Source organism: Salmo salar, chromosome 14 (genome assembly GCF_965601325.2).
Source record: "Salmo salar chromosome 14, fSalSal1, whole genome shotgun sequence".
Lineage (NCBI taxonomy): Eukaryota > Metazoa > Chordata > Actinopteri > Salmoniformes > Salmonidae > Salmo > Salmo salar.
The window spans coordinates 62,031,588-62,044,254 of NC_138304.1; positions in this window are offsets into that span (position 1 = coordinate 62,031,588).

Below are 12,667 nucleotides of genomic sequence, written 5' to 3' on the forward strand. Positions count from 1 at the left end.
CTATCCGAAGGGTAACGAAGGGTGACGCGCCCGGCGCGTATGGTGACAAAATTTCTAAATATTCCATTACCGTACTTCGAAGCATGTCAACCGCTGTTTAAAATCAATTTTTATGCGATTTTTCTTGTAAAAAAGCGATAATATTCCGACCGGGAAACCCTGTTTTCGTTCAAAGACTAAAAATCTAAAATGGACTCTTCTCGTGCACGCGCGCCCCCGTCTCATTGTTCTCTGATCGACCACTTACCAAATGCGCTACTGTTTTTCAGCCATGGCCTGCAAAGTCATCATTCAACGTTCTGGCGCCCTCTGAGAGCCTATGGGAGCCGTAAGAAGTGTCACGTTACAGCAGAGATCCTCAGTTTTCAATAATGAGATTGTAGAAGGCCAAGAAATGGTCAGAGAGGGCACTTCCTGTTTGGAATCTTCTCAGGTTTTTGCCTGCCATATGAGTTCTGTTATACTCACAGACACTATTCAAACAGTTTTAGAAACTTTAGGGTGTTTTCTATCCAAATCAAACAATTATATGCATATTCTAGTTTCTGGGCAGTAGTAATAACCAGATTAAATCGGGTATGTTTTTTATCCGGCCGTGCAAATACTGCCCCCTACCCTAGAGAGGTTAAGTTCTTGTTAATCTAACTGCGTTGTCCCATTTACAATAGCCTTTACAGCGAAAGCATACCATGCGATTGTCTGAGGACGGCGCCGTACATCAATATATATTTTTCAAACCAGCACAGGCTTCACAAAATCATAAATAGCGATTAAATAAATAACTTAATTATGAAGATCTTCCTCTGTTTGCAATCCCAAGGGTCCCAGCTACAACATGAATGGTCGTTTTGTTAGATAAAATCCTTCTTTATATCCCAAAAAGTCAGTTTAGTTGGCGCCATCGATTTCAGTAATCCACTCTTTGAACCTGCAGAGAAAGAAGTCCAAACTTTACTGCTAAACTTTGTCCATTCAAGTCAAACTACGTTTCTATTTAATCCTCAGGTATCCTAAAAATGTAAATAAACTATAATATTTAATACAGAAAAGTATGTTCAAAAGAAAAGTACAATTAATAAGCGCGCGTCCTCTTCGTGGCGCGTGAACAGACTGATTTTGTACCGGGACTCTTTCTACAAAAACTTCAAAATCTTGCTCGTTTTTGAAGAAGCAAGCCTGAAACAATGAACGAAGACTGTTGAAATCTAGTGGAAGCCATAGGAATTGCAGTCTGGGAACTGGAATTACATAGGACCCATAGCTTCCATTATAAGGGACTCAACATAAAAAAAAGATTTCCTGTTGGTTTTTATTTGGAATCTTGCCTGCCATATCAATTGTGTTATAGTCTCAGACATTGTTTTAACATTTCTAGAAACGTCAGTGTTTTCTATCCAATGCTACCAATTATATGCATATCCTGGCTTCTGGGCCGAAGTAACAGTCAGTTTACTTTGGGGACGTCAGTCAGACGGAAATTCATGAAAATAGATTGAGTTACTGAGTGGCGGTGGGGTTACCATCGTGGCAGGCTGCCCCCCAGCCAACCCGAGGAATTGCTCCCGCAGCATGTCCAACGCCCGGTCATGGCGCTCAGCCAATGTTTGGACCCCCTTCATCAGCCCACGAAGCAACTCCTCATGCCTACCAATGGAGGCTCCTTGGGAGGAGATGGCTTTGCGCAGCTGGCCCGGGTCTGCTGGGTCAGTCGGGGCCAGTTTGTACTAAGGTAAGACCCAGATGCAGACCATGTCGAATAAACAATAGTTTAATGATCCAATAGGGGCAGGCAATAGAAAGGTCAAGGCTGGCAGGGATCAGTAAACCCGAAGTGAGGCAAAGGTACAGGTCGGCAGCAGGCTCAGGGTCAGGGTAGGCAGAGGTCAACAATCCAGAGGTGGGGCAAAGGTACAGGTCGGCAGGCAGGCTCAGGGTAGGCAGAGGTCAACAATCCAGAGGTGGGGCAAAGGTACAGGTAGGCAGGCAGGCTCAGGCATAGTGGTCAGGCAGGTGGGCTCAGTGTCAGGACAGGCAAGGGTCAAAACCAGGGTCTACCATCATCTCCAACACTGTTCCAACACCACCTTTATTCTACCATCCTATCTTTGTCTACAACACTGACCTACCACTACCTTTATTCTACCATCGTATCATCATCGCCAACCATCCCTACCACGACCCTTCTACCATCATATCATCATCTCAAATCAAATTGTATTTGTCACATGCGCTGAATACAACATATAGCGAGGCTATATACAGTGGGTACCGGTACAGATTCAATGTGCGGGGGCACCGGTTAGTCAAGGTAATATATATATTATTATTTTTTAATCCCAGCCCCCGTCCCCGCAGGAGGCCTTTTGGTAGGCCATCATTGTAAATAAGAATTTGTTCTTAACTGACTTGCCTAGTTAAATAAGAGTTAAATCAAATTTAAAAAAAAATAATAATAATCTACAACACTGTCCTACCACAACCTTTATTCTAGCATCGTATCATCACATCCAACACTTTTCCAAAACCACCTTTATTCTACCATCCACAACATTCTCCTACAACTACCTTCATTCTACAATCATGTCATAATCTCCAACACTGTCAAGTCAAATTTTATTTGTCACATGAGCCAAATACAACATGTGTAGACCTTACAGTGAAATGCTTCCTTACAAGCCCTTAACCAACAATGCTTTAAGAAGTTAAGAAAACAAGTAAAATAAGTGTTTAGTAAAACATAGATAAGTAGAAAATTAAAGTAACAAATACTGTCTTAACACAACCTTTGTCCTACCATCTACGATACTGTCCTACATTTTCCTGTATTCAATATTCATATCATCTCCAACACTGTCCTACCATAACCTTTTTTGTAGCATCCAATTATCAAACAAATTTCAATCAAATGTATTCATAAAGCCCTTCTTACATCAGCTGATATCTCAAAGTGCTGTACAGAAACCCAGCCTAAAACCCCAAACAGCAAGTAATGCAGGTGTAGAAGCACAGTGGCTAAGAAAAACTCCCTAGAAAGGCTGGAACCTAGGAGGAAACCTAGAGAGGAACCAGGCTATGAGGGGTGGCCAGTCCTCTTCTGGCTGTGCCGGGTGGAGATTATAACAGAACATGACCAAGATGTTCAAATGTTCATAGATGACCAGCAGGGTCAAATAATAATCACAGTGGTTGTAGAGGGTGCAACAGGTCAGCACCTCAGGAGTAAATGTCAGTTGGCTTTTCATAGCCGATCATTCAGAGTATCTCTACCGCTCCTGCTGTCTCTAGAGACTTGAAAACAGCAGGTCTGGGACAAGGTAGCACATCTGGTGAACAGGTCAGGGTTCCATAGCCGCAGGCAGAACAGTTCAAACTGGAGCAGCAACACGACCAGGTGGCCTCGGGACAGCAAGGAGTCATTAGGCCAAGTAGTCCTGAGGCATGGTCCTAGGGCTCAGGTCCTCCGAGAGAGAGAAAGAAAGAAAGAGAGCGAGAGAGAGAAAAAAACAGAGCAAGAGAGAATTAGAGAGAGCATACTTAAATTCACACAGGACACTGGATAAGACAGCAGAAATACTCCAGATATAACAGACTGACCCTAGCCCCCCGACACAAACTATTGCAGCATAGATACTGGAGGCTGAGACAGAGGGGTCGGGAGACACTGTGGCCCTGTCCGACGATACCCCCGGACAGGGCCAAACAGGTAGGATATAACCCCACACACTTTTCCAAAGCACAGACCCCACACCACAAGAGGGATATCTTCAACCACCAACTTACCATCCTGAGACAAGGCCGAGTATACCCCACAAAGATATCCGCCACGGCACAACCCAAGGGGGGGCGCTAACCCAGACAGGAAGATCACGTCAGTGACTCAACCCACTCAAGTGGCACACCCCTCCTAGGGACGGCATGGAAGAGCACCAGTAAGCCAGTGACTCAGCCCCTGTAATAGGATTGAGGCAGAGAATCCCAGTGGAGAGAGGGGAACCGGCCAGGCAGAGACAGCAAGGGCGGTTCATTGATCCAGTGCCTTTCTGTTCACCTTCACACTCCTGGGCCAGACTACACTCAATCACAGGGGGACAAACAGGGGGACAAACACCTACCTGGAGGTGACAGTATTCCCTCAGCACACAGGGGGACAAATACCTACCTGGAGGTGACAGTATTCCCTCCCAAATATGCCCCCCTAGACACAACTGACAAAATAACCAACAAAAACGGGTCACAACTCCTACAGCTCTGTCACACGCTAGGTCTGCGTCGAGGAGACTCCTATGGTAGGTACACCTATAGCTCATCTCTTGGCAGTAGTACTGTAGATTACGTTATCACTGATCTCAATCCAGAGTCTCTCAGAGAATTCAGTCAGCCCACTAACACCCCTACAGATCACAATAAAATCACAGTCTACTTGAAGAGAGCAATACTCAAATGATGGGGCATCAAAGCCAAAGGAACTGCACAATACACTATATTAAGAAATGTTATAGATGGAAGGAAAAAAAAGAGGCAACAACAAATTAAATCCCTTCCTGGACAAAATGGTTCACTGTAATAGTGAAGGTGTAAACTAGGCAGTGGAAAGTCTAAACAGTATATTTGACCTCTCAGTGTCACGTCCTGGCCAGTATAAGGTTAATTGTTTTTGTAGTTTGGTCAGGACGTGGCAGAGGGTATTTGTTTTATGTGGTTCGGGGTGGTGTGTTTGTGTAAAGGGTGTTTGCTGCGTACCTGCTGCGTATTGGTCCTCCTTCACCGACAACAACCGTGACACTCAGCTTCCCTATCAAATCTAAAAATGTCAAGCAGACAACATAAGACAATTAGCAAAAATGACAAATGATTTGATGACGAATGCAAAAACCTAAGAAAGGAATTGAGAAACCTATCAAGCCAAAAAACTTAGAGACCCAAAAAAAGCAGAGCTTACGCCTTCACTATGGTGAGTCACTTAAACAATACAGAAATAAACTACCTGAAAAAGAAGGAACAGCACGTCAGAAATCAACTCAATGTAATTGAAGAATCCATAGAATCGAACCACTTCTGGGAAAATTGGAACACACTAAAACGAAGAGTTATCTATCCAAAATGGAGATGTATGGATAAACCACTTCTCCAATCTTTTTGTCTCTACAACAAAGAACAAACAGCAAAAACATATACATGATCAATTACAAATCTTAGAATCAACTATTAAAGATTACAAGAAACCACTGGATTCTCCAATTACATTGGATGAGCTACATGACAAAATACAAACCCTCTAACCCAAAAAGTCCTGTGAGGTTGATGGTATCCTAAATGAAATGATAAAATATACAGACCACAAATTCCAATTGGCTATACTTAAACTCTTTAAACATCATCCTCAGCTCTAGCATCGTCCCCAATATTTGGAACCGAGGAGTGATCACCCCAATCCCCTAAAGGGGAGACAACTTTGACCCCAATAACTACCGTGGGATATGCGTCAACACAACCTTGGGAAAATCCTCTGCATTATCATTAACAGCAGACTCGTACATTTCCTCAGTGAAAACAAAGTACTGAGCAAATGTCAAATTGGCTTTTTACCAAATTACCATACGTGTCACGTCCTGACTAGTATAAGGGGTTATTTTGTTATTGTAGTTTGGTCAGGGCATGGCAGGGGGTGTTTGTTTAGTGTGTTTCGGGGTTTTGGTTTATGTTCTCTGTTTTCTATGTCTATGTTAGTTTTGTCAATGACCTCCAATAGAGGCAGCTGTTTGTTGTCATCTCTGATTGGAGGCCATATTTAAGTGTGTTTGTTTTCACTTGTGTTTGTGGGTGGTTGTTCCTAGTATAATCTGTGCAACTTACTGGGCTGTTGTCGTCGTTATTTTTGTTTAAGTGCGTTTTCCTTAATAAAGAAGAAAATGAGCACTATACCCGCTGCATATTGGTCCGATGATTTCTCTTCTTCAGACGACGAAGATTATGACAATACGACAGACCACGTATTCACCCTGCACAACGTAATTGACAGACAAACAAACCAAAACAAAAGTCTTCTCATGCGTTGTTGATTTCAAAAAAGCTTTTGACTCAATTTGGCACGAGGGTCGGATATACAAACTGATGGAAAGCATTGTTGGGGGAAAAACATACAATATTTAAAAAAATCCATGAACACAAACAAGTGTGCGGTTAAAATGGTCAAAAAACACATTTCTTTCCACAGGGTCGTAGGGTGAGATGCCGCTTGAGCCCCACCCTCTTCAACATATATATCAACAAATTGGCGAGGGCCCTAGAATTTGGCAGCACCCGGCCTCACTCTACTAGAATCTGAAGTCAAATCGTCTACTGTTTGCTGATGATCTGGTGCTTCTCTCCCCAACCAAGGAGGGTCTACAGCTGCACCTATATCTTCTGCACAGATTCTGTCAGACCTGGGCCCTGAGAGTAAATCTCAGTAAAACAAAAATAATGGTGTTCCAAAAAAGGTCCAGTTACCAGGACTACAAATACAAGTTTCTTGTCATCAAAAGGACATAAAATTCTACATCCCAATTAGGATCTAGCTAAAATACTTGAATCAGTTCTAGAACCCATTTCCCCTCACCAAACAAGAATTCACAATAAATGGTACAAACACCAAATATGACCTGATTGAGGAAACTAGGCATGTGTCACAAGTCACGAATTCACAGGAGAGCCATTTGAACGTAAAAATGTGTTTATCAAAATGCATTTTTTGGCAGAAATGCCCTCTTGAATATGTGAAATTTCATGTGTAATAACAAACTTGTGTGCCATCTCTAAATATGAAAAAAATTGTTAAATTACGAGCCTTGCTGGTTAAGCCACAGAAAGTCAGCAACCTTCCCCCTAGCCATGATTGGCTGAGCTAATGAGTGGGCTGGACATGCCGAGAGAGGAGCTCGGATTGGTCTGACAGAAGCTCCTCAGTCTGTGTTGGTAATCCTGTCAAACGCAGCTTTTAAAAAAAATGTATTGTGTAGTGAAGCTGCATAAGTGTGGCTCTCCACTTTCTGGAGGATCATGTTTTGAAATCAGTGGAATTAGAGTATGATAGCTAAAGAGATGGAGGAAACACCTGTCTCCGGATTACATCTTCAAACTAAGGGAAACCATGGCATGACATTCCTGACAGGGATGATGTACACAGGTAAGATAGTCTAGCATTAGCTAGCTACATTTTCAGGTATTACACATTTTCTAATTTTGGAGGAAAGTGGTTTAATTTCAAGCTAAAGTGTACTGTTAGCTAGCTAGCTAACGTGAGCTGCCTGCCTCCCTATCTGATGTTATCATTCATTTGCCAGAGCCGTTTTCTGTTCTAGTTAGCTAACATTGAACATGGTTGGTTAGCGCCCAGCACTGTGGCATTGTTGGTACTGTTCATTTGTTGTTTAACTAGCTAACGTTAGCTGGCTGGCTCGCTACCTAACGTTATGTGACATGTGTGAACTTACACTTTGTTTACCTAGCAAGGTACATTGTTTACCTAGCTAGCTATATGTCTTAAGCTAAAGTGTACTGCTAGCTAGCTAGCTAGCTAGCTAAGGTTAGCTGGCTGGCTCCCTAGCTGACGTTATTATTTGTTTCCCAGAGCCGTGTGCTGTTCTAGTTAGAGTCTAATGTTAGCTAGCTAATGTGGAACATGGTTGGTTAGCTCCCAGCACTGTGGCATTGTTGGCATTGTTCATTGTTTAACTAGCTAACGTTGACTGGCTGGCTCGTTAGCTAACTTTGTGACGTGTGTACAACACCAGTTGAATATGGCCGGTGTCAGTAAACATCTGCAAAAAAGCGGAATGAAATTATGCTATCCAGAGGTAAACAAATCATTGGCCAGAGCGTCAACTGTGCTCTTCGAGAGCGAAACGAGAAGGGTGGGGCTAAAGCTTAGGGTGAGGGTGTGATCGATGCTGAACGGATGTAGACAAAGAAGAGCATGCCGGAGAAGAGGGCTGACGTTTACGTGTTCCCAACCGATTTTTTTGTTGTTGTTCGTATCTTATTTCTTAGCTTATTTTGTACATAATTTTGCCACTGCAGTCTCTTATGACCGAAAATAACTTCTGGACATTAGGACTGTGATTACTCACCACAGACTGGCAGAATCCTTTTTTCCCCTTTAATGAGTCTGACGAGCCCGACGTGAATGATATACTGCTTTCTCGGGAACCGGCCCAGATCCCCATGATTTGCTTGAAGAGGCCGAGATAAAGGGTCCAGAGGGTGGGCTGCCTTCTGAGAATTCGTAGGTGATCGAATAAACTCCCACTTCCTTCAGTTCTGCTAGCAAACGTGCAATCTTTAGAGAATAAAATCAATGACCTACGCGGAACATTAAACTACCAACAGGACATTCAAAACTGTAATATCTTATGCTTCATGGAGTGGCTGAATGACGACACTATCAACATACAGCTGGCTGGTTATACGCTGGACCAGCAGGATAGAACAGCGCCGTCTGGTAAGTCAAGAGGCGGCGGACTATGTATTTTTGTAAATTACAGCTGGTGCACGATATCTAAGGAAGTCTTGAGCTATTGTTCGCCTGAGGTAGAGTATTTCATGATAAGCTGTAGACCACACTACCTAGTGAGTTTATCTGTATTTATATACCACCACAGACTGAGGCTGGCACTAAGACAGCATTGAATGAGCTCTATTCCCGCCATAAACAAACAAGAAAACGCCCACCCAGAAGTGGTGCTCCTACTAGCTGGGGACTTTAATGCAGGGAAACTTAAATCCATTTTACCAAATTTCTATCGGCATGTTAAATGTGCAAACAGAGGGGGAAAAAAAGACTCTGGACCACCTTTACTCCACACACAGAGACGCATACAAAGCTCTCCATTTGGCAAGTCTGACCATAATTATATCCTCCTGATTCCTGCTTACAAGCGAAAATTAAAGCAGGAAGCACCAGTGACTAGATCAATAAAGTGGTCAGATGAAGCAGATGCTAAGCTATAGGACCGTTTTGCTAGCACAGACTGGAATATGTTCCGGGATTCCTCCGATGGCATTTGAGGAGTACACGACATCAGTCATCGGCTTCATCAATAAGTGCATCGATGACGTCGTCCCCACAGTGACAGTACATACTGTCATGATGTGAATTGGCTAGCAGAGATCTGAACAACCCCCCCCCCTTTCCTGTTGGGGGGGGGGGTAGTTTTACGACTTGTAAATTCCTTGCAGAGACTCTCGTCTCCCTGATCATGCAGTATGGGAGAGAGAGGGTCACAGTAGAACAAAGGAACTCTCCCGCCAAATTTGACTACAAGCCCAGAATTTGAGAATTGAACAATATTCCTATTTTGGAGAATGTGTAAACGGTCGGTGGAGAAGCCGGCTACGACCCGGTCCATTTTGTTTCATGTTTGACTATGCACTCTAGGTCGCCATGCTCCTGTGTCTCAGCCGGATTGACAGGTTTCCCACACTTCAGCAGAGGTGACCGGTCCGCTCTTGATCACTGGGATCATCATTTTGGTCGGCGTCCTGCGGCCGGGGCGGCGCGTCGAGGAGGGGGTATTGTCACATGTGCTCCCTCTCCGGCCTCTAGGTCAACAGGCTGCTCGTTTTGACTGTTGCGTTCCCTCCTCCAAGAGGCGTACGTAACACCCCGCTACAACTCAACTCCCTGTGGAGTGAAAGAGATAGGATTGTAGGTGTGGGTAAGGATGACAGAGGCAGGAATACTACCGTTTACTTCCTTAATACGTTAATGTGGGGAAAAGGGCCCAGATGGAACCAAAGCAAAGAAAGTAAAAGTTAGATTCCCCTCTCACTACTTACCTATTCTTAACGCCACCTGGTGCACTAACCAAAATACAGGAGGTGGTCCGCCCAGGTCTTACCTAGTGTGTATAGACAGAGTACATACTACAGGTGGATGTATGCCCGCAGGCCTTTTGCCTAAACACTCCCAAGGTGCCTTCCCCTTCCCCCCTGGGAACAAAAACAGAATAAGTCACCAACCTCAGTGAACAATATGAATAAACCAAAAACACTAGGTACTATAGCAAACACATACCTCTGCAGGATCGGCTACAAAATACTTTACAACAAATTTACCAGACCAACAACCAACACAGGACATACAAAGAAGCTCTCTCTCCTAACAAAGGAACACTGGCTTTTCAAGCTGCAGAATGAGTCGGTAATTGCAGACAGCTGCATCCCCTGACAAGAGGGCGTGGTCAGAGCTCCAATCTGTAATGGGGCTGACCAATCAGCTGCTTGGAATCCAGGAAGCCATCCTGAAATACACACATATACACAAACAAACCCACAGAAACTGTGTCACCTTTGTGCTCAGCCGGATTGACAGGTTTCCCACACCTCAGCAGAGGTGACCGGTCCGCTCTTGATCACTGGGATCGTCATTTTGTTCGGCGTCCTGCGGCTGGGGCCGCACGTCGGGGAGGGGGTACTGTCACGTGTGCTCCCTCTCCGGCCTCTAGGTCAACAGGCTGCTCGTTATGGGACACACCTGTCACCTTTGTTACGTGCACCTGTGTGTCATCAGACTCACCTGGACTCCATCACCTCCCTGATTACCTTTCCTATATATGTCACTCCCTTTGGTTCCTTCCCCATGCATTATTGTTTCTGTTCCAGTGTTAAGTGTGCGTTGTTTGTGTTTTCACTCCCTGAACTTGCTTCCCAACTCTCAGAAAACATCGTTACAGTGAACTCATTTCACCTTATTTAACCAGGTAAGCTAGTTGAGAACAAGTTCTCATTTACAACTGCGACCTGGCCAAGATAAAGCAAAGCAGTGCGACACAAACAACAACACAGAGCTACACATGGAAAAAACAAGCGTACAGTCAATAACACAATAGAAAAAAGAAAGTCTATATACAGTGTGTGGAAATGGCGTGAGGAGGTAGGCAATAAATAGGCCATAGTAGTGAAGTAATTACAATTTAGCAGATTAACACTGGAGTGATAAATGAGCAGATGATAATGTGCAGAAGAGCAGAAAAGTAAATAAAAACAATATGGGGATGAGGTAGGTATATTGGGTGGGCTATTTGCAGATGGACTATATACAGCAGCAGTGATCGGTTAGCTGCTCAGATAGCTGATGTTTAAAGTTAGTGAGGGAAATATAAGTCTCCAGCTTCAGAGATTATTGCAATTCGTTCCAGTCACTGGCAGCAGAGAACTGTAAGGAAAGGTGGCCTGGCGACGAATATGTAGCGAGGGCCAGCCGACTAGAGCATACAGGTCGCAGTGGTGGGTGGTATAAGGGGCTTTGGTAACAAAACAGATGGCACTGTGATAGACTGCATCCAGTTTGCAGAGTAGAGTTTTGGAAGCTATTTTGTAGATGACGTCGCCAAAGTCAAGGATCGGTAGGGTAGTCAGTTTTACTAGGGTAAGTTTGGCGGCGTGAGTGAAGGAGGCTTTGTTGCGAAATAGAAAGACGATTCTAGATTTAATTTTGGATTGGAGATGTTTAATATGAGTCTGGAAGGAGAGTTTACAGTCTAGCCAGACACCAAGGTATTTGTAGTTGTCCACATATTCTAGGTCAGAATTGTCCAGGGTAGTGATGCTAGTCGGGCGGGCGGGTGCGGACAGCGAACGGTTGAAAAGTATGCATTGGGTTTTACTAGCGTATAAGTGCAGTTGGAGGCCACGGAAGGAGTGTTGTATGGCACTGAAGCTCGTTTGGAGGTTAGTTAACACAGTGTCCAAAGAAGGGCCAGATGTATACAGAATGGTGTCGTCTGCGTAGAGGTGGATCAGGGAATCACCAGCAGCAAGAGCGACATAATTGATATATACAGAGAAAAGAGTCAGAGAATTGAACCCTGTGGTACCCCCATAGAGACTGCCAGAGGTCCGGACAACAGGCCCTCCGATTTGACACACTGAACTCTATCTGAGAAGTAGTTGGTGAACCAGGCGAGGCAGTCATTGAGAAACCAAGGCTATTGAGTCTGCCGATAAGAATACGGTGATTGACAGAGTCGAAAGCCTTGGCCAGGTCGATGAAAATGGCTGCAGAGTACTGTCTTTTATCGATGGCGGTTATGATATCGTTTAGTACCTTGAGCGTGGCTGAGGTGCACCCGTGATCAGCTCGGAAACCGGATTGCACAGCGGAGAAGGTATGGTGGGATTCGAACAGTTTGGGTCTAGAGTGCCACCACCTTTGAAGAGGGGGATGACCGCGGCAGCTTTCCAATCTTTAGGGATCTCGGACGATACGAAAGAGAGGTTGAACAGACTGCAACAATGGCGGCGGATGTTTTAGAAATAGAGGGTCCAGATTGTCTAGCCTCTATGGGCTAGGTGGGACGCTTGCAGAATGCACTCCCAGGACTTCTACTTCAATAACAAATGTTGGTTTGGTCACAAATAGTCCATTGTTATATCCAAATAGCGGTGTTTTGTTTGTGCGTTCAAGACACTATCCGAAAGGGTAAATAAGGGTGACGAGCATGGCACAATTCGTGACAAAAAAATTCTAAATACATTTTTATGCCATTTTTCTCATAAAAAAGCGATAATATTCCGACCGGGAATCTGCGTTTAGGTAAACAGACGAAAGAAAATAAAGCATGGGGTCGACTCGGGCACACGCCTAAGCCCATAGTACTCTGATCGGCCACTTGCCGAATGCGATAGT